A 23982-nucleotide genomic window follows, 5' to 3' on the forward strand; every position below is an offset into this window, starting at 1 on the left:
TCCCGAGGTGTTTCACATGGTCTTCCCAGGTGGCACTGAAAACTGCTATATCGTCCAGATATGCAAGACAGAATTCGTCCAACCCATTCAAAACATGATGCACAAGCCTCTGGAAAGTGGCAGGTGCATTCTTCAACCCGAACGGCATTACCCGGAATTGGTAAAGGCCGTCTGGAGTAGAAAACGCTGTCTTCTCCTTGGCATGTTCTGCTAAAGCTATTTGCCCATAGCCAGCAGTGAGGTCAAACGTGCTGAGGTACTTGGAGGCACCCAAAGTATCCACCAGCTCATCTGTTCGAGGCAAGGGGTGTGCATCTGTCTTGGTGACAGCATTCAGAGCCCTGTAATCCACGCAGAACCTCAATTCAGAAGCGCCTGCCTTTGGAACGAAAACCACAGGGCTGGACCAAGGACTACTAGAGGGTTCAATCACCCCAAGGTCTAACATCTTATTGACCTCGGTCTTAATATAAGACCGTACTTTGTCTGACATCCTGTATCCCCTACTTTTGGTAGGTACACTGTCTCCTGTGTCTATGTTATGTTTGCACCAAGGTGTCAAACCAGGCGACTGTGAAAACAGGGGGGAAAACTGCCTAAGCAAACTTTTCACCTCAGCCTGCTGATCAGAAGTCAGGTGAGGGGCCCCTCGGACACCCTCAAAGGAGCTATCTGAAGGACGGCTTTGGAACAGGTCGGGGAGAGGTTCAGACTCCTCTTCCTCAACATCTGAAGCCAGTAACAGTGCTGCGATTTCGACTCTTGGGACGAAAGCCTTCAGCCTATTCACGTGAAACACTTTTGGAGCCTGTCCAGGCCTTCCAAGGTCCACTAAATAGTTAACCTCACCCAGGGGCTCCACCACTGTGTAAGGGCCTGACCATTTGTCCTGTAAAGCTCAAGGCCTTATGGGATTCATGATCAGGACTTGCTGACCAGGTGTAAAGTTGATGAGGGAAGCTTTCTGGTCGTACCAATGTTTCACCAGTGCTTGTCCTGCCTTCAATTTATCACTAGCCAAGCCCATCAGAAGTACCATCCGTTTTCTGAGCCCTAGCACATAATCAACTACGTTGGTAGTAACAGGGGGAGTGGGCATCTCCCATCCATCTTTGACTATGGCTAAAGGTCCCCGTACAGGATGACCAAACAGAAGTTTGAAGGGGCTGAAGCCAACACCCTCCTGTGGTACCTCTCGGTAGGCAAACAGTAAGCATGGTAAAAGAAGATCCCATTGTCTTCTCTGAAGCTTCTCCAGAGCCCCAATCATGCTTTTTAACGTTCTGTTGAAACGTTCCACCAGACCATTGGTCTGGGGGTGGTATGCAGAAGAGAACTTGTAGGTGACCCCACATTCTTTCCACATAGCCTGCATATACTTCGACATAAAGTTGCTGCCACGATCTGACACAACTTCTTTAGGGAAGCCAACCCTAGTAAATATGCCAAGTAAAGCTTTTGCAACTGACTTGGCAGTTACAGTTTTCAATGGGATGGCCTCAGGATATCTGGTTGCATGGTCGACCAGCACCAGGATAAACCTATTGCCCGAGGATGTTTGCGGGTCAAGGGGACCAACGATGTCGATCCCTACCCTTTCAAATGGTACCCCCACAACTGGGAGCGGTACCAACGGAGCTTGGATTGTCGAGCCAACCTTACCAGATAACTGGCAGGAGGCACAACTCCTGCAGTGACTTTCTACTTGCACCCCCATCTTAGGCCAGTAGAAGTGCATGGATAACCTTTGCTTGCTCCTCTTAATACCAAGGTGACCAGCAAGGAGCACTTCATGCGCCAACTGCAGGAGGAAGGGCCTAACAGCAAGGGGAACCACCAACCTCCTATGGTCTCCTTCTGTAGACTCTGTGGGCTCACTATACAGGAGTCCACCTTCCCAATAAATCCTATGCATCCCAGGAGGTTCACCCTCAAGCTGGGAGCAGGCCTGTCTCCTTAGGCCTTCCAGAGATGGGCACTCTTGTTGGCCTTTACTGAATTCGTCCCTATCAGGACCTCCTTCAACTAACAAGTCTTTTAGTTCAGGATGGTCGTTGGGGTCAAATACTTCAGGCATCGCCACCTCCTCGTCAGGCCCGGGCGATTGACCAACTTCCTCCACCGCAGTGGTAGGCGAGCTCGGGGGAATATTCTCTTTCCCTCGTCTTGACTTGTTGACTCCTTTCGCCTTGGGTTTCCCCTTCGGCTGGGGCGGCGTATTGGTCTTGGCCAATGCTGCCTGTGCTTGAGACCGTGTGTAGGGTCTTTCGGCAGTGTCTCCTACGAGCCCTAAAGCTCTGAGATCATTACCTAACAAGACCTTTCCCGGGACGTTTCTCTGAATGCTCACTGGAATCCTGACTGCTGTACCATTTAAAGTAAGATTTACAGGTATTACTGGGAACATACGGAGTGGGCCGTCAGCCAACTTAGTGGGCATCAGAGTAGCTCTGGCAACTTCCTCTGAGTCTACCAAGGTAGAATCCACTACAGTTCGACTGCACCCACTATCCCTAAGAGCTGGAGTATCTACTCCATTGATCAGCACACTGTCTTTAAAGTAGTGCTTGGTATTATCTGTAATCCTAGCATAAGCCTCTGCGACTTTAGACTCCCAGGAACCCAGGGAAACTAAAACTACCTCAGCCTCTATCCCGCTGGGAAATGAGTCTGAGGAGAAGGATGCTCCTGTAATCTCTTCTTCCTCGTAGGAGGAGAAGGCCAGATTAGCGGAGTGGACCCCCAAAGGTCAAACCTTACACCGGGGATCCCCCTTCACGTGGTCAGTTGCTCCACAAGCAAAACAAGATCCATTGGGTCTGTTTACATAGGGAGGCTTATTGTAACCAGAGTTCTGTTTCGGAGGCTGACCTCCACTACCCTGTGAGTTCTCTTGTGTCTTACCCTTATTTTTCTTTTTGTGGCCCTTTTGAGAAGAAGATTTATCAGATTCTCCACCCTCCTTATCTTTGGACTTTTTCTCTTCCTCCTGCTTACCAGGATGAGTTTTGTTCTTATGGGACACTCGATGTGACACCCATAAGTCTGCTGCAATGGCCAGCTTCTTAGGATCTATCTCCTTCGAATCGGCCAAATGCTGCTTAAGCTGCGGGGAAGAAGATGCAAAAATGTGTTCCAGCATGACAAGATTTATCATGCCTTCGAAGGTAGAAACCTTATAACCTTCGACCCAGCCAGTTAAGTTTTTCAAGGATTCAGTGACATAAGATACCCAAGTACCACCTTCCTTTTTTTTATACTCTATGAATCGTTTCAAATATTGGGCCGGAGTCTTCCCAAACTTTAAAATGAGAGTTTGCTTTAACATTGCGAAATCAGCTTGCTCAGCCTTCGACATTTCCATAATGGCACTACAGCCAGAATGGGGCAGTCTGCTGAGTAACCAGGCAATCTTATCAGCATTGTCAACTTGTTGAACTTCGCATGCATACTCAAACGCATTCATCCAGTCCATAATGTCATTCCTTTCCTCATTCACAATGACCAGATCTTTCAGAAACCGTGGATGAGAGGAGGCCCCAGACCCATGTCCAGGACCCTTGGACCCATTTGCAACCTGAAGCTTGGCCAGTTCCAACTGGTGATCCCTGTCTTTCTGTTTTTCTGACTGTTCGATTTTTAGTTTGGCTATGCTGAATTCAAGCTCCTTCTGCCTAAACCGCAGCTCTTGCTTCTTGAATTCAAGCATAGCCTCCCCATCAACACTGGCAGAGGAAACATTAGACATCTCATCCTCCCTGTCCTCGTGGTCGCGGTGGATCAGTGCAGCGGCAGAACCGTCGGTTCTACCAGTGAGAGCAGCCCCACCTCCTTCCGCACTGTCCTCAGAAGTTATAGCGTCAAGCTGCGCTTCTTGCCACGCCACGATTCTTTGGATCATATCCAATTTCGTGCCTTGAGAGGAAACACCTCTCTCCGCACACATCTTTTTCAATGTTTCTGATTTGGAAGCATTTAAAGTTAACAAGGTATTTGTTTCCATACTGTTAGATAGGACTATGGCCTTTTTAAAGTTATACTACAACAATTCACTACGTGTCCTGGTAGGAATAACTTGAAATGCCTTAGTTCGTGCGCAACACTGGATACCTTCAGTCGTATCCCACCGCTGTACACCAATTTGTTAAGACGGATTTCTGAACTCTGTCCTGGTGGCGCAGAAGTTCAGAAGACCAACCTAATTACTTGGAACAGGGTAACCTCTGGACAAGCCAGACCAATCAAGGTAGCGATTGCGGCGGTCAAGACTAGGTCTCAAGAGGGGTGAGGGTGACTGAAAGCCTGCAATGAGCACACAAAGCAAGGACACTTACAAACTACTCCAAACAGGTGCTATATTAAAAATATATACACATTTATTCCAAGGCCTTTAAAACAATGACCGTAGCGAGAAATCACAATACAACTCTAGTAAACCAACACATACCATACCAATACAATATATATACAAATACAAACAAGTCTCAAGCGTTAGATGCACGAAATGTGTAGTCCACCTAAAAGGGAAGGAAAACAGGCAATGCGAAATAATGCTTAGACCCAGTCCGCCTTCAGAGGCACCTAACTAAAAGGAAGTCCGAGCCCTACGAAGAGTGGAGCCTTGTGCTCAAAAGTACCTGCACACGCTGGTGCCAACGGGCAAAAGGGGAGTCTCTTCGAGGGAGAACAGGCAGTTCAGTTTAGTGCACAAACGAAGAACAACAGTGTTCCGCGACTCAAGCGCAGCCTCCACTGTGGGCAGAAGCAGAGCGCGAGTACGGAAAGGCGTGCTGTTTTGACACAGCGGGGAAAAGCTATGGGCTCCTGCAGGAGGGCGACCAGTTCCTAGCTATGCTACTCACCGGACCCCGATGCAAGCAGACCCAGGCTTCTCCGCGTCAGTTTCAGTCGCTGGCAGGTTCAGAAGAGCAGGGGACGTCTCGTCGTCGTGTTGAGTCTGCAGCAGCAGAGTTGAGTAAAAGACGTCCCAAACGAAGGAACCCGCACAGTTTGTTACCACAGCAGGGCAACGGAGCGGCCGTGTGTATCTGAGCCAAATGTACACTACTCACTTCCGACCTGGGAACGCCAAGTGTACGAATCGTGTGAGAGTGACAAGGACTCGATATACTACACAACCTGGTGGCGGTTACAGAGCAAGACTCCTGTGTAGGCTGGTCAGTCTGCTGGATGGCCCAGAGACGCTTCCGAAGGCTTACTAGCAGGAGATGGTGAAGATGCCGAGAATAGCTGTCCCCGCTATTCCAAGGGTCGAAGTACTAGTACAGGCCTTCTGGTTCGATCAAAGGTGAAAAGGGTTTCACAAGGCGACAGCAGTGCAGAGGAGCAGTCCTTCAGCGGGTCACCAGCGATTCCTCGGTTCAGCCTCTTGGTTGCAGGATACTTGGCTCCTGTATTCCTTCGTTCGTGAGAACTCAGGAGATCGACATGGTAGTGGTGTTTCCAGCCCCCTCTTATCCACGGTTCCCTTCGCGCCAAAACGGTGGGGACCCAATGGGAGATCCGCTCATCAACACTCACACCATTCGTGGACCTATCACGGACCACGGTGGTCCCAGGCATTCACACGGGACCAGACATCCCAGCCCACATACTGGAGGCACACACAAGACATGTAGAAGCCCGCGAAAGCATCCGTGTTTCGCGGGAAAGTACATGCCCAAATAAGGAAGGCCCCGGGTCGGCTCGACCTGGGGAAGGTGAAGGGAGCAGGACGGTCAGCGGACAGGACAAAGGAGCCTCGTGGTCTGGCCATTTTGGGAGCCAGGCCACCATTTTGGTTAAGTGCGAGAAACGTGCTTAGAACGCCAAAAGGAGCTCAAAACACAAGAAACGATCGCTGCCACCATTCCCGTCCGTGAATCACTTGCACCGATCAGTTACAATCCTGAAAGAGTATCTAGGGCCTGTAGAAGGCTAGAATCCCAAGAGAGCAGCAACTTAGCTTACAGTGCCCTCTTGTGTCATGTTGCACGAAAGCCGCAACATGATAAAAGAAACTACGGAAAACAGCGTTTCCCGGTACTGACTGTCTTAAGGGCATGTCAGTTTCCCCGTAAGAAAGGAGCGAAAGCCCAGAGGAGTGCGGCAGAAGGCTGCACTTCTCTGGCAAAGTCGAGAACAAGGTGAAAAACAACAGCAAAAAGTTTAGGGGTTGCCACATGGAAGGAAAATTACCTACAATTATTAAATCTTTCCTAACAGATATCACATCTCATGTTATAGGAAGAGTCTCAGGTTTGGTATAAGCATTGAGATATCACATCTCTGCAATCGGAAGTGTCTCAGGATTGGGATGGGAAGGAGTTGGATATGTAAATCCAACAGATTGTCCACAAGATTGTGGAACTCTCCCGTCCCCTGCACACCCTTTATACTGTAGAAACAGTCAATATTTCTATACAATGGTAATATTCAGTTTCTTTCAGAAAAAAGAAGAAATTAATGAGAGAAGCTAATTCATGACACTATTATAATAAAACAGAATGATGGGGACCATCGGTTTTAATTGAATTTTAAATTAATTGTTATAGATATGAATTTCAATTCATTCATCATCCAGTCTTTGTAAACATAATAACATAAATGTGTTCATTTTGAGGTTACATTCAATATTATAATACAAGGGCATACAAGGTACTCATCACACTTTCTATACAATAGGCTTTTCACATGGTATATCCAAAGAAAGTAATGATGAATATTTTCTCGACGCGTTTCGGGGTGTCCCCTTCTTCAGGAATTGATAGCCCTCTTCATTGCCGTTAATCTTTGTTTCGTCTATAATGTATGATACAATGATCAAATTTTAGATTCTCACTGATAACTGTCATTTAACTCTTGGGAGAAATTTTTAATAATAATCACCTGGATGTTCAATGTGGAATATCCTAACTGGATTTATTATCAATAGCAATATCAGCCCAATAATGGTTATTCAACCTGTAGATGTGATAAAAAGACAATAGGGAAAGCTCAATTAAAAACGGGATCTTAATTCATGAAGGAAAATCTAGTCATGTAATATCTAAGAAAAAATATTACCTTTCGGTATTTCTGTAAAAAGCTACTACATCCATGGAATGGGTAGCTGTGGTATGTAGAGAGTCCTCAGGTACGGAGGTAGTGCAGTAATGGGCGATTCCTCCACTCGTGTCTGTAAAAACACGTATATATACTATATTAGATACACGAAAACAATGGGGTGGGATCATTCTGTGGAGAGTATTCTGTGAAGGCCTCTAGGCTCATGATATGCAATTGGGGAGCTGTTTACAAAGGATTCTCTTACCTCCTTCCTGAGAAGATGGCCGGTGCTGTAGCTCGAACCGTTCTACACGGTTTTCGCTAAAGATGGCCACTATTTACATTATGACGTCATCACGTCGAAGCGTGACGACGTCACTATGTTTAGAACGTCAACGTGTGACGGGAAAACAGACGTCATACGGACATATTTTAGAAAACAATGTGTAATTAACCAATAGTATATAGGTGTATATCTATACTGGTGCAGGGAGTTTGAGTCAAATGAAATAAAGGTGAAAAGAGTCGAAAGATAAATGTGAGGAGTGTCTCATGTAACTTCTGGGAAATCTATTGTTTACCACGGACAAAAGTTAATCGAATATTGGACATCCGTGTGTTTACTATTTCAAGAGAAGCATGCTTACATTCTATGGTCTGTAACTTAATACATCCTATGTCAGTAAAAAATCATCCTAAGTGAACTGAACAAATTCAAAAATGTATTTAACAGCAATTGATATTGTATCCACACTGGGTTTCTGATTGGGTCAGGGGAAACAGTATTTAGTTACAAAAATGAGGCTAAACTGTAATCTTCGTTCATCCCATTGGGAGCTAGACTGTTTAGTCTCTCTATCCAGAAGATTTCCCTCTGGTTCATACGTCTGGCATGATTGCCACCTCTTGGGGCTCTGTTCACAATTTCCAAAATCACAACCTTTAGTTGAGAAATATTATGTTTCTTTATGGAAAAATGTCTTGCTACAGGTGAGTTAACACTGTTGGTACGTATGTTACTTTTGTGTTCATTCCAGCGCTCCTTGGCTTTCCTTTGTGTCTGTCCAACATAGTAAATGCCGCATGGGCAGCTTAAACCATAAATGATTGATTTCGTGTCACAAGTGGCAAAATCCTTTAGTGGGATTTTTTGGCCATTTGATGGGTGTCTTACATAGCTTCCCTTCATTATGTTGTTACAATTGCCACAACTGAGACAAGCAAACGTACCTATTTTCCTCTTGGTGAGGGTTCTTTGATTGTCCACTCTCGGTCTTTCTGCTTTAACTAGGCTATCCCTGAAGTTCCGACCCCTCTTGTAGGCGATTATGGGTGGTTCAGGAAATAGTCTCTTTAGTTGTGGATCCAATTTGATTATACCCCAGTTCTTCTTGATCATCCTTGTTATGTGATGACTCTGTGCTGAATATCTTAAAGCGTAGAGAAATGGGATCTCCTTAGATCTATTTCTTGATATACGGAGGTCTTTCCTCTCCAATGTGAGTGTTTTTTCTTCTGCTTTCTTGATGATAGACTCTGGATAACCTCTTTCCTTGTATCTTTGTGTCATCAATAGGTTTTCATTCCTCAGGGTGTCAGTTGTTGAGATAATTCTCTTTAGTCTAAGGAATTGACTGTAGGGCAAATTATTCTTTAAATGCGTCGGATGATGGCTCCTGAAGTGTAACGTGTTGTTAACATCGGTGGGTTTGTGATAAATATTGGTGATTATCCCATCTTCCCCAATCTCTAGTTCAACGTCCAAAAAATGTAGTTTAGGGGTTCCAATTTCCATCGTGAATTTGATTCTGTCGTGGCCTGAATTGATGTATTTTAGGAATTCCTCTAGTTCGTGATGTTGTCCTCTCCAGATGACGAAAACATCGTCAATGTATCTTTTCCAGGTGATGATTTTTTTGCTAAATTTTGTTGGTATCAAAATCCATTTCATCTCCAAATGGTACATGAATAGATTAGCATAGGCTGGGGCCATTGCTGACCCCATTGAAGTTCCTGATGCTTGTAAATAGTACTGCGTCCTGTATCTGAAATAGTTGTTAATGAGTATAATTTTGCTTAATTTCATTAGGAAGGTTTTGTTTGCTTCACATTCATTTCTTAGTAGACACCATTCGAGTGCTTCCAAACCGTCTTGATGTGGGATGCATGTATATAGACTCTGTACATCAAACGAAACCAGTAGATCATTTCTGTTAATATCTGTTAAGGTGTCTAGGTGATTGAGAAAATCTGTGGTATCTTTAAGATATGTTGTGGTTGTTTGGACTATGGGTTGTAATGCCTTGTCCACATAAACTGCTAGTGGGTTGAAGATACTATCAGTTCCCGCAACAATCGGTCTGAAGGGGGGTTTTGTCAAGTTCTTATGTATTTTTGGCAGTCCATAGAAGATTGGAGTAATAGGATGTTCATTAATCAAAAACAATTTAGTCTTGTTGGAAATCCATCCTTGGTCCTCAGCTTCCTCAAGCGTAGTTTCAATAATGCTTGATATTTCTCTGACCGGATCTTGTTCAATTTTTATGTACGTGTTCTCATCTGTTAGGAGCTCTAAAATCTTCTCCTCATAGTATGTAGTGTCCATAATAACTATGGCCCCTCCTTTGTCTGCCGGTTTTAGGGTCAGGCTTCTGTCATCCGCAAGGTTCTTGATGATTTCATTCTGCCTTCTCCTGGTATTGTAGTTCCTTGTTCTGGTGAAATTAACCCTTTTGAGATCTTTTATCATCTGTTCTTCAAACATTCTGATGGTTATGTTATTGACTTGAGGGTCGAAATGACTCTTGGGTTTCATTTCTAAGTATTGATGTGGCTCTTGTGTAGTGTTGATTCCCATTTGTGAATCAAAAAAGACTTTGAGTCTCATTTTCCGTGCCAGTCTGTGAAGATTGATTTTTTCTTCCAGCAAATTGGAATTCTGGGTTGGTATAAATGTTAAACCTAGGTTCAATGTGTCCGTTTGGTCTTTGGATAGTGGTTTTGATGAAATATTAACAACTAGTTGTTTGGTTTGTTCCGCGATCTTAGATTTCTTATTGCCTCTTCGCGTAGTCTTTTGTCTAAAAAAACGGAGGGAGTGGTTTGTGCGTTAGAGGTAGTCGCTTCTTGTGATGTATGTATAATCGGTCCACTTTCCGCGTTCTCCCTATTGATAACTTCGTCCCCACTTGTAGGTATTTCGCTACTGGATCCACTTGGTTCTTGTCCCGGTATTGGTGTTTTGTGGTTTTGTGGTCTTCTACCTGGTGCGGTTTTGTTTTGTGCGTAGTATTCTTGCCAGGAGTATACTATATCCTGAAGATAATCCAACGTATCTCTTCTGAATTTTCGGACTTTGCGTTGTTCTATGTCCTTTTTGTAGTTGTCCAATGTTCTGTTCACTTCCTCTATGATGGTTGTTAATTCCTCTTTGTTTTTAAATTTCGACAGTTGTTCTGTCAGGTCTTCGATTTCACTGTCGAGTTTGCTGACAGATTTTGCTAATTCCTCGATTGTCAATAATATAAGATCCAAAGAGCATTTATTTAAGATCTGCTCCCATTTCTTCACAAAATCTGGGTTGTCCTTGCACAGTGTGGGTCTTAAATATACCCTTAGTCCTCTTGGGATTCTTTGTGCTCGGTAGTATTGTGCTAATGTAGTAGCGTGTAGTTTTTGCGATATCTCCCTTCTGATGACCCTCTCCAATTGTGTAATAAGTTTCTCTGGACTAGTCGTTGTTGGTGTGGTTGTTTCGATTTCCTTCAAAAGCCCTAAAATTCGTGTGGCTTCCTCTTCGTTAAATGCCAAAGTTGTGGCGTGTTTTTCTGTAATTGCATTGATCTTTGAAAAAGACATCCCTTAGGGAGGCGGAGGTGATTGTTAGTATTTCTATTGGGTGCTGCTATGGCTGTTGTGTCACTCCCTAAGCATTTTTAGGGGGGCAGAGAGCAAGAATCCGATATTTGTGTTGCCTAGCGCACACCTAGGTTTAAGGTTTTTTTACAGGATTTGTTGAAAATTTACGGGGTGCCGGGGAGAATAACAACCTTGACACTGGGTTGTTTTAACCTATGTAAATCCAACAGATTGTCCACAAGATTGTGGAACTCTCCCGTCCCCTGCACACCCTTTATACTGTAGAAACAGTCAATATTTCTATACAATGGTAATATTCAGTTTCTTTCAGAAAAAAGAAGAAATTAATGAGAGAAGCTAATTCATGACACTATTATAATAAAACAGAATGATGGGGACCATCGGTTTTAATTGAATTTTAAATTAATTGTTATAGATATGAATTTCAATTCATTCATCATCCAGTCTTTGTAAACATAATAACATAAATGTGTTCATTTTGAGGTTACATTCAATATTATAATACAAGGGCATACAAGGTACTCATCACACTTTCTATACAATAGGCTTTTCACATGGTATATCCAAAGAAAGTAATGATGAATATTTTCTCGACGCGTTTCGGGGTGTCCCCTTCTTCAGGAATTGATAGCCCTCTTCATTGCCGTTAATCTTTGTTTCGTCTATAATGTATGATACAATGATCAAATTTTAGATTCTCACTGATAACTGTCATTTAACTCTTGGGAGAAATTTTTAATAATAATCACCTGGATGTTCAATGTGGAATATCCTAACTGGATTTATTATCAATAGCAATATCAGCCCAATAATGGTTATTCAACCTGTAGATGTGATAAAAAGACAATAGGGAAAGCTCAATTAAAAACGGGATCTTAATTCATGAAGGAAAATCTAGTCATGTAATATCTAAGAAAAAATATTACCTTTCGGTATTTCTGTAAAAAGCTACTACATCCATGGAATGGGTCGCTGTGGTATGTAGAGAGTCCTCAGGTACGGAGGTAGTGCAGTAATGGGCGATTCCTCCACTCGTGTCTGTAAAAACACGTATATATACTATATTAGATACACGAAAACAATGGGGTGGGATCATTCTGTGGAGAGTATTCTGTGAAGGCCTCTAGGCTCATGATATGCAATTGGGGAGCTGTTTACAAAGGATTCTCTTACCTCCTTCCTGAGAAGATGGCCGGTGCTGTAGCTCGAACCGTTCTACACGGTTTTCGCTAAAGATGGCCACTATTTACATTATGACGTCATCACGTCGAAGCGTGACGACGTCACTATGTTTAGAACGTCAACGTGTGACGGGAAAACAGACGTCATACGGACATATTTTAGAAAACAATGTGTAATTAACCAATAGTATATAGGTGTATATCTATACTGGTGCAGGGAGTTTGAGTCAAATGAAATAAAGGTGAAAAGAGTCGAAAGATAAATGTGAGGAGTGTCTCATGTAACTTCTGGGAAATCTATTGTTTACCACGGACAAAAGTTAATCGAATATTGGACATCCGTGTGTTTACTATTTCAAGAGAAGTTTTATTATAATAGTGTCGTGAATTAGCTTCTCTCATTAATTTCTTCTTTTTTCTGAAAGAAACTGAATATTACCATTGTATAGAAATATTGACTGTTTCTACAGTATAAAGGGTGTGCAGGGGACGGGAGAGTTCCACAATCTTGTGGACAATCTGTTGGATTTACATAGGTTAAAACAACCCAGTGTCAAGGTTGTTATTCTCCCCGGCACCCCGTAAATTTTCAACAAATCCTGTAAAAAAACCTTAAACCTAGGTGTGCGCTAGGCAACACAAATATCGGATTCTTGCTCTCTGCCCCCCTAAAAATGCTTAGGGAGTGACACAACAGCCATAGCAGCACCCAATAGAAATACTAACAATCACCTCCGCCTCCCTAAGGGATGTCTTTTTCAAAGATCAATGCAATTACAGAAAAACACGCCACAACTTTGGCATTTAACGAAGAGGAAGCCACACGAATTTTAGGGCTTTTGAAGGAAATCGAAACAACCACACCAACAACGACTAGTCCAGAGAAACTTATTACACAATTGGAGAGGGTCATCAGAAGGGAGATATCGCAAAAACTACACGCTACTACATTAGCACAATACTACCGAGCACAAAGAATCCCAAGAGGACTAAGGGTATATTTAAGACCCACACTGTGCAAGGACAACCCAGATTTTGTGAAGAAATGGGAGCAGATCTTAAATAAATGCTCTTTGGATCTTATATTATTGACAATCGAGGAATTAGCAAAATCTGTCAGCAAACTCGACAGTGAAATCGAAGACCTGACAGAACAACTGTCGAAATTTAAAAACAAAGAGGAATTAACAACCATCATAGAGGAAGTGAACAGAACATTGGACAACTACAAAAAGGACATAGAACAACGCAAAGTCCGAAAATTCAGAAGAGATACGTTGGATTATCTTCAGGATATAGTATACTCCTGGCAAGAATACTACGCACAAAACAAAACCGCACCAGGTAGAAGACCACAAAACCACAAAACACCAATACCGGGACAAGAACCAAGTGGATCCAGTAGCGAAATACCTACAAGTGGGGACGAAGTTATCAATAGGGAGAACGCGGAAAGTGGACCGATTATACATACATCACAAGAAGCGACTACCTCTAACGCACAAACCACTCCCTCCGTTTTTTTAGACAAAAGACTACGCGAAGAGGCAATAAGAAATCTAAGATCGCGGAACAAACCAAACAACTAGTTGTTAATATTTCATCAAAACCACTATCCAAAGACCAAACGGACACATTGAACCTAGGTTTAACATTTATACCAACCCAGAATTCCAATTTGCTGGAAGAAAAAATCAATCTTCACAGACTGGCACGGAAAATGAGACTCAAAGTCTTTTTTGATTCACAAATGGGAATCAACACTACACAAGAGCCACATCAATACTTAGAAATGAAACCCAAGAGTCATTTCGACCCTCAAGTCAATAACATAACCATCAGAATGTTTGAAGAACAGATGATAAAAGATCTCAAAAGGGTTAATTTCACCAGAACAAGGAACTACAATACCAGGAGAAGGCAGAATGAAATCATCAAGAACCTTGCGGATGACAGAAGCCTGACCCTAAAACCGGCAGACAAAGGAGGGGCCATAGTTATTATGGACACTACATACTATGAGGAGAAGATTTTAGAGCTCCTAACAGATGAGAACACGTACATAAAAATTGAACAAGATCCGGTCAGAGAAATATCAAGCATTATTGAAACTACGCTTGAGGAAGCTGAGGACCAAGGATGGATTTCCAACAAGACTAAATTGTTTTTGATTAATGAACATCCTATTACTCCAATCTTCTATGGACTGCCAAAAATACATAAGAACTTGACAAAACCCCCCCTCAGACCGATTGTTGCGGGAACTGATAGTATCTTCAACCCACTAGCAGTTTATGTGGACAAGGCATTACAACCCATAGTCCAAACAACCACAACATATCTTAAAGATACCACAGATTTTCTCAATCACCTAGACACCTTAACAGATATTAACAGAAATGATCTACTGGTTTCGTTTGATGTACAGAGTCTATATACATGCATCCCACATCAAGACGGTTTGGAAGCACTCGAATGGTGTCTACTAAGAAATGAATGTGAAGCAAACAAAACCTTCCTAATGAAATTAAGCAAAATTATACTCATTAACAACTATTTCAGATACAGGACGCAGTACTATTTACAAGCATCAGGAACTTCAATGGGGTCAGCAATGGCCCCAGCCTATGCTAATCTATTCATGTACCATTTGGAGATGAAATGGATTTTGATACCAACAAAATTTAGCAAAAAAATCATCACCTGGAAAAGATACATTGACGATGTTTTCGTCATCTGGAGAGGACAACATCACGAACTAGAGGAATTCCTAAAATACATCAATTCAGGCCACGACAGAATCAAATTCACGATGGAAATTGGAACCCCTAAACTACATTTTTTGGACGTTGAACTAGAGATTGGGGAAGATGGGATAATCACCAATATTTATCACAAACCCACCGATGTTAACAACACGTTACACTTCAGGAGCCATCATCCGACGCATTTAAAGAATAATTTGCCCTACAGTCAATTCCTTAGACTAAAGAGAATTATCTCAACAACTGACACCCTGAGGAATGAAAACCTATTGATGACACAAAGATACAAGGAAAGAGGTTATCCAGAGACTATCATCAAGAAAGCAGAAGAAAAAACACTCACATTGGAGAGGAAAGACCTCCGTATATCAAGAAATAGATCTAAGGAGATCCCATTTCTCTACGCTTTAAGATATTCAGCACAGAGTCATCACATAACAAGGATGATCAAGAAGAACTGGGGTATAATCAAATTGGATCCACAACTAAAGAGACTATTTCCTGAACCACCCATAATCGCCTACAAGAGGGGTCGGAACTTCAGGGATAGCCTAGTTAAAGCAGAAAGACCGAGAGTGGACAATCAAAGAACCCTCACCAAGAGGAAAATAGGTACGTTTGCTTGTCTCAGTTGTGGCAATTGTAACAACATAATGAAGGGAAGCTATGTAAGACACCCATCAAATGGCCAAAAAATCCCACTAAAGGATTTTGCCACTTGTGACACGAAATCAATCATTTATGGTTTAAGCTGCCCATGCGGCATTTACTATGTTGGACAGACACAAAGGAAAGCCAAGGAGCGCTGGAATGAACACAAAAGTAACATACGTACCAACAGTGTTAACTCACCTGTAGCAAGACATTTTTCCATAAAGAAACATAATATTTCTCAACTAAAGGTTGTGATTTTGGAAATTGTGAACAGAGCCCCAAGAGGTGGCAATCATGCCAGACGTATGAACCAGAGGGAAATCTTCTGGATAGAGAGACTAAACAGTCTAGCTCCCAATGGGATGAACGAAGATTACAGTTTAGCCTCATTTTTGTAACTAAATACTGTTTCCCCTGACCCAATCAGAAACCCAGTGTGGATACAATATCAATTGCTGTTAAATACATTTTTGAATTTGTTCAGTTCACTTAGGATGATTTTTTACTGACATAGGATGTATTAAGTTACAGACCATAGAATGTAAGCATGCTTCTCTTGAAATAGTAAACACACGGATGTCCAATATTCGATTAACTTTTGTCCGTGGTAAACAATAGATTTCCCAGAAGTTACATGAGACACTCCTCACATTTATCTTTCGACTCTTTTCACCTTTATTTCATTTGACTCAAACTCCCTGCACCAGTATAGATATACACCTATATACTATTGGTTAATTACACATTGTTTTCTAAAATATGTCCGTATGACGTCTGTTTTCCCGTCACACGTTGACGTTCTAAACATAGTGACGTCGTCACGCTTCGACGTGATGACGTCATAATGTAAATAGTGGCCATCTTTAGCGAAAACCGTGTAGAACGGTTCGAGCTACAGCACCGGCCATCTTCTCAGGAAGGAGGTAAGAGAATCCTTTGTAAACAGCTCCCCAATTGCATATCATGAGCCTAGAGGCCTTCACAGAATACTCTCCACAGAATGATCCCACCCCATTGTTTTCGTGTATCTAATATAGTATATATACGTGTTTTTACAGACACGAGTGGAGGAATCGCCCATTACTGCACTACCTCCGTACCTGAGGACTCTCTACATACCACAGCGACCCATTCCATGGATGTAGTAGCTTTTTACAGAAATACCGAAAGGTAATATTTTTTCTTAGATATTACATGACTAGATTTTCCTTCATGAATTAAGATCCCGTTTTTAATTGAGCTTTCCCTATTGTCTTTTTATCACATCTACAGGTTGAATAACCATTATTGGGCTGATATTGCTATTGATAATAAATCCAGTTAGGATATTCCACATTGAACATCCAGGTGATTATTATTAAAAATTTCTCCCAAGAGTTAAATGACAGTTATCAGTGAGAATCTAAAATTTGATCATTGTATCATACATTATAGACGAAACAAAGATTAACGGCAATGAAGAGGGCTATCAATTCCTGAAGAAGGGGACACCCCGAAACGCGTCGAGAAAATATTCATCATTACTTTCTTTGGATATACCATGTGAAAAGCCTATTGTATAGAAAGTGTGATGAGTACCTTGTATGCCCTTGTATTATAATATTGAATGTAACCTCAAAATGAACACATTTATGTTATTATGTTTACAAAGACTGGATGATGAATGAATTGAAATTCATATCTATAACAATTAATTTAAAATTCAATTAAAACCGATGGTCCCCATCATTCTGTTTTATTATAATAGTGTCATGAATTAGCTTCTCTCATTAATTTCTTCTTTTTTCTGAAAGAAACTGAATATTACCATTGTATAGAAATATTGACTGTTTCTACAGTATAAAGGGTGTGCAGGGGACGGGAGAGTTCCACAATCTTGTGGACAATCTGTTGGATTTACATAGGTTAAAACAACCCAGTGTCAAGGTTGTTATTCTCCCCGGCACCCCGTAAATTTTCAACAAATCCTGTAAAAAAACCTTAAACCTAGGTGTGCGCTAGGCAACACAAATAAAGGAGTTGGATATCCCATCTCATGTTATAGGACGGGTCTCAGGATTGTTATTAGAATCATTGAGATATCATATTGCATGCTGTAGGAAGGGTCTAAGGATTGGAATGGGAAGGACTTGGATATCACATCTCATGCTATGGATAGGCTCTCAGGTTTGGAAACGGAAGGAGTTGGATATCACATTTCATGTTAGAGGAAGGATCTCAGGTTTGGTATTAGAGGCATTGAGATATCACATCTCATGCTATGGGAAGGGTCTCAGGATTGGAATGGGAAGGAGTTGGATATCACATCTCATGCTATAGGAAGGGTCTCAGGTTTGGTATAAGCATTGAGATATCACATCTCATGCTATAGGAAGGGTCTCAGGATTGGAATGGAAGGAGTTGGATATCACATCTCATGTTAAACGAAGGATCTCAGGTTTGGTATTAGAAGCATTGAGACATCACATATCATGCTATAGGAAGGGTCTCAGGATTGGAATGGGAAGGAGTTGGATATCACATCTCATGCTATAGGAAGGGTCTCAGGTTTGGTATAAGCATTGAGATATCACATCTCATGCTATCGGAAGGGTCTCAGGATTGGAATGGGAAGGAGTTGTATATGACATTTCAAGTCATAGGAAGGGTCTCAGGTTTGGTATAAGCTTTGAGATATCACATCTCTGCTATCGGAAGGGTCTCAGGATTGGAATGGGAAGGAGTTGGATATCCCATCTCATGTTATAGGAAGAGTCTCAGGTTTGGTATTAGAAGCATTGAGATATCACATCTCATGCTATAGGAAGTGTCTCAGGATTGGAATGGGAAGGACTTGGATATCACATCTCATGCTGTAGGGAGGGTCTCAAGTTTGATATTAGAAGCATTGAGATATCACATCTCATGCTATAGGAAGGGTCTCAGGATTGGAATGGGAAGGAGTAGGATATCACATCTCATGCTATAGGAAGGATCTCAGGTTTGGTATAAGCATTGAGATATCACATCTCTTCTATCGGAAGGGTCTCAGGATTGGAATGGGAAGGAGTTGGATATTCCCATCTCATGGTATAGGAAGGGTCTCAAGTTTGGTATTAGAAGCATTGAGATATCACATCTCATGCTATAGGAAGGGTCTCAGGATTGGAATGGGAAGGACTTGGATATCACATCTCATGCTATAGGGAGGGTCTCAAGTTTGATATTAGAAGCATTGAGATATCACATCTCATGATATCGGAAGGGTCTCAGGATTGGAATGGGAAGGAGTTGGATATCACATCTCATGATAAAGGAAGGGTCTAAGGTTTGGAAGGGGAAGGATTTGGATATCACATCTCATGTTATAGGACGGGTCTCAGGTTTGGTATTAGAAGCACTGAGATATCAAGTCTCATGGTATAGGAAGGGTCTCAGAATTGGAATGAGAAGGAGTTGGATATCACATCTCAAGCTATAGGAAGGGTCTCAGGATTGGAATGGGAAGGAGTTTGATATCACATCTCATGCAATAGTATGGGTCTCAGGTTTGTATAAGCATTGGGATATCACATCTCATGCTATCGGAAGGGTATCAGGATTGGAATTCCAAGGAGTTGGATATCCCATCTCATGCTATAGGAAGGGTCTCAGGTTGGAATGGGAAGGAGTTGGATATCACATCTCATGTTATAGGAAGGGTCTCAGGATTGGAATGGGAAGGACTTGGATATCACATCTCATGCTATAGGAAGGCTCTCAGGTTTGGAAGGGGAAAGAGTTGGATATCACATTTCATGTTAGAGGTAGGATCTCAGGTTTGGTATTAGAGGCATTGAGATATCACATCTCATGCTATCAGAAGGGTCTCAGGATTGGAATGGGAAGGAGTTGGATATCACATCTCATGCTAAAGGGAGGGTCTCAGGTTTGGAAGGGGAAGGATTTGGATATCACATCTCATGTTATAGGAAGGATCTCAGGTTTGGTATTAGAAGCATTGAGATATCACATCTCATGCTATCGGAAGGATCTCAGGTTTGGTATTAGAAGCATTGAGATATCACATCTCATGCTATCAGAATGGTCTCAGGATTGGAATCGGAAGGAGTTGGATATCACATCTCATGCTAAAGGGAGGGTCTCAGGTTTGGAAGGGGAAGGATTTGCAATATCACATCTCATGTTATCGGAAGGATCTCAGGTTTGGTATTAGAAGTATTGAGATATCACATCTCATGCTATAGGAATGGTCTCAGGATTGGAATGGGAAGGACTTGGATATCACATCTCATGCTATAGGAAGGGTCTCAGGATTGGAATGGAAGGAGTTGGATATCACATCTCATGTTTTAGGAAGGATCTCAGGTTTGGTATTAGAAGCATTGAGACATCACATCTCATGCTATAGGAAGGGTCTCAGGATTGGAATGGGAAGGAGTTGGATATCACATCTCATGCTATATGGAGGGTCTCAGGTTTGGTATAAGCATTGAGATATCACATCTCATGCTATAGGAAGGGTCTCAGGATTGGAATGGGAAGGAGTTGTATATGACATCTCATGCCGTAGGAAGGGTCTCAGGTTTGGTATAAGCATTGAGATATCACATCTCTGCTATCGGAAGGGTCTCAGGATTGGAATGGGAAGGAGTTGGATATCCCATCTCATGTTATAGGAAGAGTCTCAGGTTTGGTATTAGAAGCATTGAGATATCACATCTCATGCTATAGGAAGGGTCTCAGGATTGGAATGGGAAGGAGTTGGATATCACATCTCATGCTATAGGAAGGGTCTCAGGTTTGGTATAAGCAGTGAGATATCACATCTCATGCTATAGGAACTGTCTCAGGATTGGAATGGGAAGAAGTTGGATATCACATCTCATGTTATAGGAAGGATCTCAGGTTTGGTATAAGCATTGAGATATCACATCTCTGTTATCGGAAGGGTCTCAGGATTGGAATGGGAAGGAGTTGGATATTCCCATCTCATGTTATAGGAAGGGTCTCAGGTTTGGTATTAGAAGCATTGAGATATCACATCTCATGCTATAGGAAGGGTCTCAGGATTGGAATGGGAAGGACTTGGATATCACATCTCATGCTATAGGGAGGGTCTCAGGATTGGAATGGGAAGGAGTTGGATATCACATCTCATGATAAAGGAAGGGTCTAAGGTTTGGAAGGGGAAGGATTTGGATATCACATCTCATGTTATAGGACGGGTCGCAGGTTTGGTATTAGAAGCATTGAGATATCAAGTCTCATGGTATAGGAAGGGTCTCAGAATTGGAATGGGAAGGAGTTGGATATCACATCTCATTCTATAGGAAGGGTCTCAGGATTGGAATGGGAAGGAGTTTGATATCACATCTCATGCCATAGTATGGGTCTCAGGTTTGGTAGAAGCATTGGGATATCACATCTCATGCTATCGGAAGGTTATCAGGATTGGATTTGGAAGGAGTTGGATATCCCATCTCATGCTACAGGAAGGGTCTCAGGTTGGAATGGGAAGGAGTTGGATATCACATCTCATGTTATAGGAAGGGTCTCAGGATTGGAATGGGAAGGACTTGGATATCACATCTCATGCTAAAGGTAGGCTCTCAGGTTTGGAAGGGGAAAGAGTTGGATATCACATTTCATGTTAGAGGTAGGATCTCAGGTTTGGTATTAGAGGCATTGAGATATCACATCTCATGCTATCAGAAGGGTCTCAGGATTGGAATGGGAAGGTGTTGGATATCACATCTCATGCTATAGGGAGGGTCTCAAGTTTTATATTAGAAGCATTGAGATATCACATCTCATGCTATAGGAAGGGTCTCAGGATTGGAATGGAAGGAGTTGGATATCACATCTCATGTTTTAGGAAGGATCTCAGGTTTGGTATTAGAAGCATTGAGACATCACATCTCATGCTATAGGAAGGGTCTCAGGATTGGAATGGGAAGGAGTTGGATATCACATCTCATGCTATATGGAGGGTCTCAGGTTTGGTATAAGCATTGAGATATCACATCTCATGCTATAGGAAGGGTCTCAGGATTGGAATGGGAAGGAGTTGTATATGACATCTCATGCCGTAGGAAGGGTCTCAGGTTTGGTATAAGCATTGAGATATCACATCTCTGCTATCGGAAGGGTCTCAGGATTGGAATGGGAAGGAGTTGGATATCCCATCTCATGTTATAGGAAGAGTCTCAGGTTTGGTATTAGAAGCATTGAGATATCACATCTCATGCTATAGGAAGGGTCTCAGGATTGGAATGGGAAGGAGTTGGATATCACATCTCATGCTATAGGAAGGGTCTCAGGTTTGGTATAAGCAGTGAGATATCACATCTCATGCTATAGGAACTGTCTCAGGATTGGAATGGGAAGAAGTTGGATATCACATCTCATGTTATAGGAAGGATCTCAGGTTTGGTATAAGCATTGAGATATCACATCTCTGTTATCGGAAGGGTCTCAGGATTGGAATGGGAAGGAGTTGGATATTCCCATCTCATGTTATAGGAAGGGTCTCAGGTTTGGTATTAGAAGCATTGAGATATCACATCTCATGCTATAGGAAGGGTCTCAGGATTGGAATGGGAAGGACTTGGATATCACATCTCATGCTATAGGGAGGGTCTCAGGATTGGAATGGGAAGGAGTTGGATATCACATCTCATGATAAAGGAAGGGTCTAAGGTTTGGAAGGGGAAGGATTTGGATATCACATCTCATGTTATAGGACGGGTCGCAGGTTTGGTATTAGAAGCATTGAGATATCAAGTCTCATGGTATAGGAAGGGTCTCAGAATTGGAATGGGAAGGAGTTGGATATCACATCTCATTCTATAGGAAGGGTCTCAGGATTGGAATGGGAAGGAGTTTGATATCACATCTCATGCCATAGTATGGGTCTCAGGTTTGGTAGAAGCATTGGGATATCACATCTCATGCTATCGGAAGGTTATCAGGATTGGATTTGGAAGGAGTTGGATATCCCATCTCATGCTACAGGAAGGGTCTCAGGTTGGAATGGGAAGGAGTTGGATATCACATCTCATGTTATAGGAAGGGTCTCAGGATTGGAATGGGAAGGACTTGGATATCACATCTCATGCTAAAGGTAGGCTCTCAGGTTTGGAAGGGGAAAGAGTTGGATATCACATTTCAGGTTAGAGGTAGGATCTCAGGTTTGGTATTAGAGGCATTGAGATATCACATCTCATGCTATCAGAAGGGTCTCAGGATTGGAATGGGAAGGAGTTGGATATCACATCTCATGCTAAAGGGAGGGTCTCAGGTTTGGAAGGGGAAGGATTTGGATATCACATCTCATGTTATAGGAAGGATCTCAGGTTTGGTATTAGAAGCATTGAGATATCACATCTCATGCTATCGGAAGGATCTCAGGTTTGGTATTAGAAGCATTGAGATATCACATCTCATGCTATCAGAAGGGTCTTAGGATTGGAATGGGAAGGAGTTGGATATCACATCTCATCCTAAATGGAGGGTCTCAGGTTTGGAAGGGGAAGGATTTGGATATCACATCTTATGTTATCGGAAGGATCTCAGGTTTGGTATTAGAAGCATTGAGATATCACATCTCATGCTATCGGAAGGATCTCAGGTTTGGTATTAGAAGCATTGAGATATCACATCTCATGCTATAGGAAGGGTCTCAGGATTGGAATGGGATGGAGTTGGATATCACATCTCAAGCTATAGGAAGGGTCTCAGGTTTGGTATATGCATTGAGATATCACATCTCATGCTATAGGAAGGGTCTCAGGATTGGAATGGGAAGGAGTTGGATATCACATCTCATGTTATAGGAAAGATTTCAGGTTTGGTATTAGAAGCATTGAGACATCACATCTCATGTTATAGGAAGGGTCTCAGGATTAGAATGGGAAGAAGTTGGATATCACATCTCATGCTATAGGAAGGGTCTCAGGTTTGGCATAAGCATTGAGATATCACATCTCATGCTATAGGAAGGGTCTCAGGATTGGAATGGGAAGGAGTTGTATATGACATCTCATGCCATAGGAAGGGTCTCAGGTTTGGTATAAGCATTGAGATATCACATCACATGCTATAGGAAGGGTCTCAGGATTGGAATGGGAAGGACTTGGATATCATATCTCATGCTATCAGAAGGGTCTCAGGATTGGAATGGGAAGGAGTTGGATATCACATCTCATGCTAAAGGTAGGGTCTCAGGTTTGGAAGGGGAAGGATTTGGATATCACATCTCATGTTATAGGAAGGATCTCAGGTTTGGTATTAGAAGCATTGAGATATCACATCTCATGCTATCGGAAGTATCTCAGGTTTGGTATTAGAGGCATTGAAATATCACATCTCATGCTATCATAAGGGTCTCAGGATTGGAATGGGAAGGAGTTGGATATCACATCTCATGCTAAACGGAGGGTCTCAGGTTTGGAAGGGGAAGGATTTGAATATCA

At 42.3% G+C, this 23982-nt stretch overlaps 2 long non-coding RNA genes across 2 annotated transcripts; both read right to left on the minus strand.

The window, feature by feature from the left end:
- Window positions 1-6491: 6491 nt before the first annotated feature.
- LOC138566085 (uncharacterized) lies at window positions 6492-7085 on the minus strand. Its single transcript, XR_011301840.1, has 2 exons — window positions 6889-7085; window positions 6492-6801 (listed from the first exon to the last, which is right to left on the minus strand). It is a non-coding gene; the product is annotated as an uncharacterized lncRNA (long non-coding RNA).
- Window positions 7086-11278: 4193 nt separating this feature from the next.
- On the minus strand, window positions 11279-12203 carry LOC138566086 (uncharacterized). The gene is made up of 2 exons (XR_011301841.1): window positions 11676-12203; window positions 11279-11588 (listed from the first exon to the last, which is right to left on the minus strand). It is a non-coding gene; the product is annotated as an uncharacterized lncRNA (long non-coding RNA).
- Between the last annotated feature and the right edge of the window lie 11779 nt (window positions 12204-23982).

This window comes from Ambystoma mexicanum, chromosome 2p (genome assembly GCF_040938575.1).
Source record: "Ambystoma mexicanum isolate Mex_15411 chromosome 2p, UKY_AmexF1_1, whole genome shotgun sequence".
Classification (NCBI taxonomy): Eukaryota; Metazoa; Chordata; class Amphibia; order Caudata; family Ambystomatidae; genus Ambystoma; species Ambystoma mexicanum.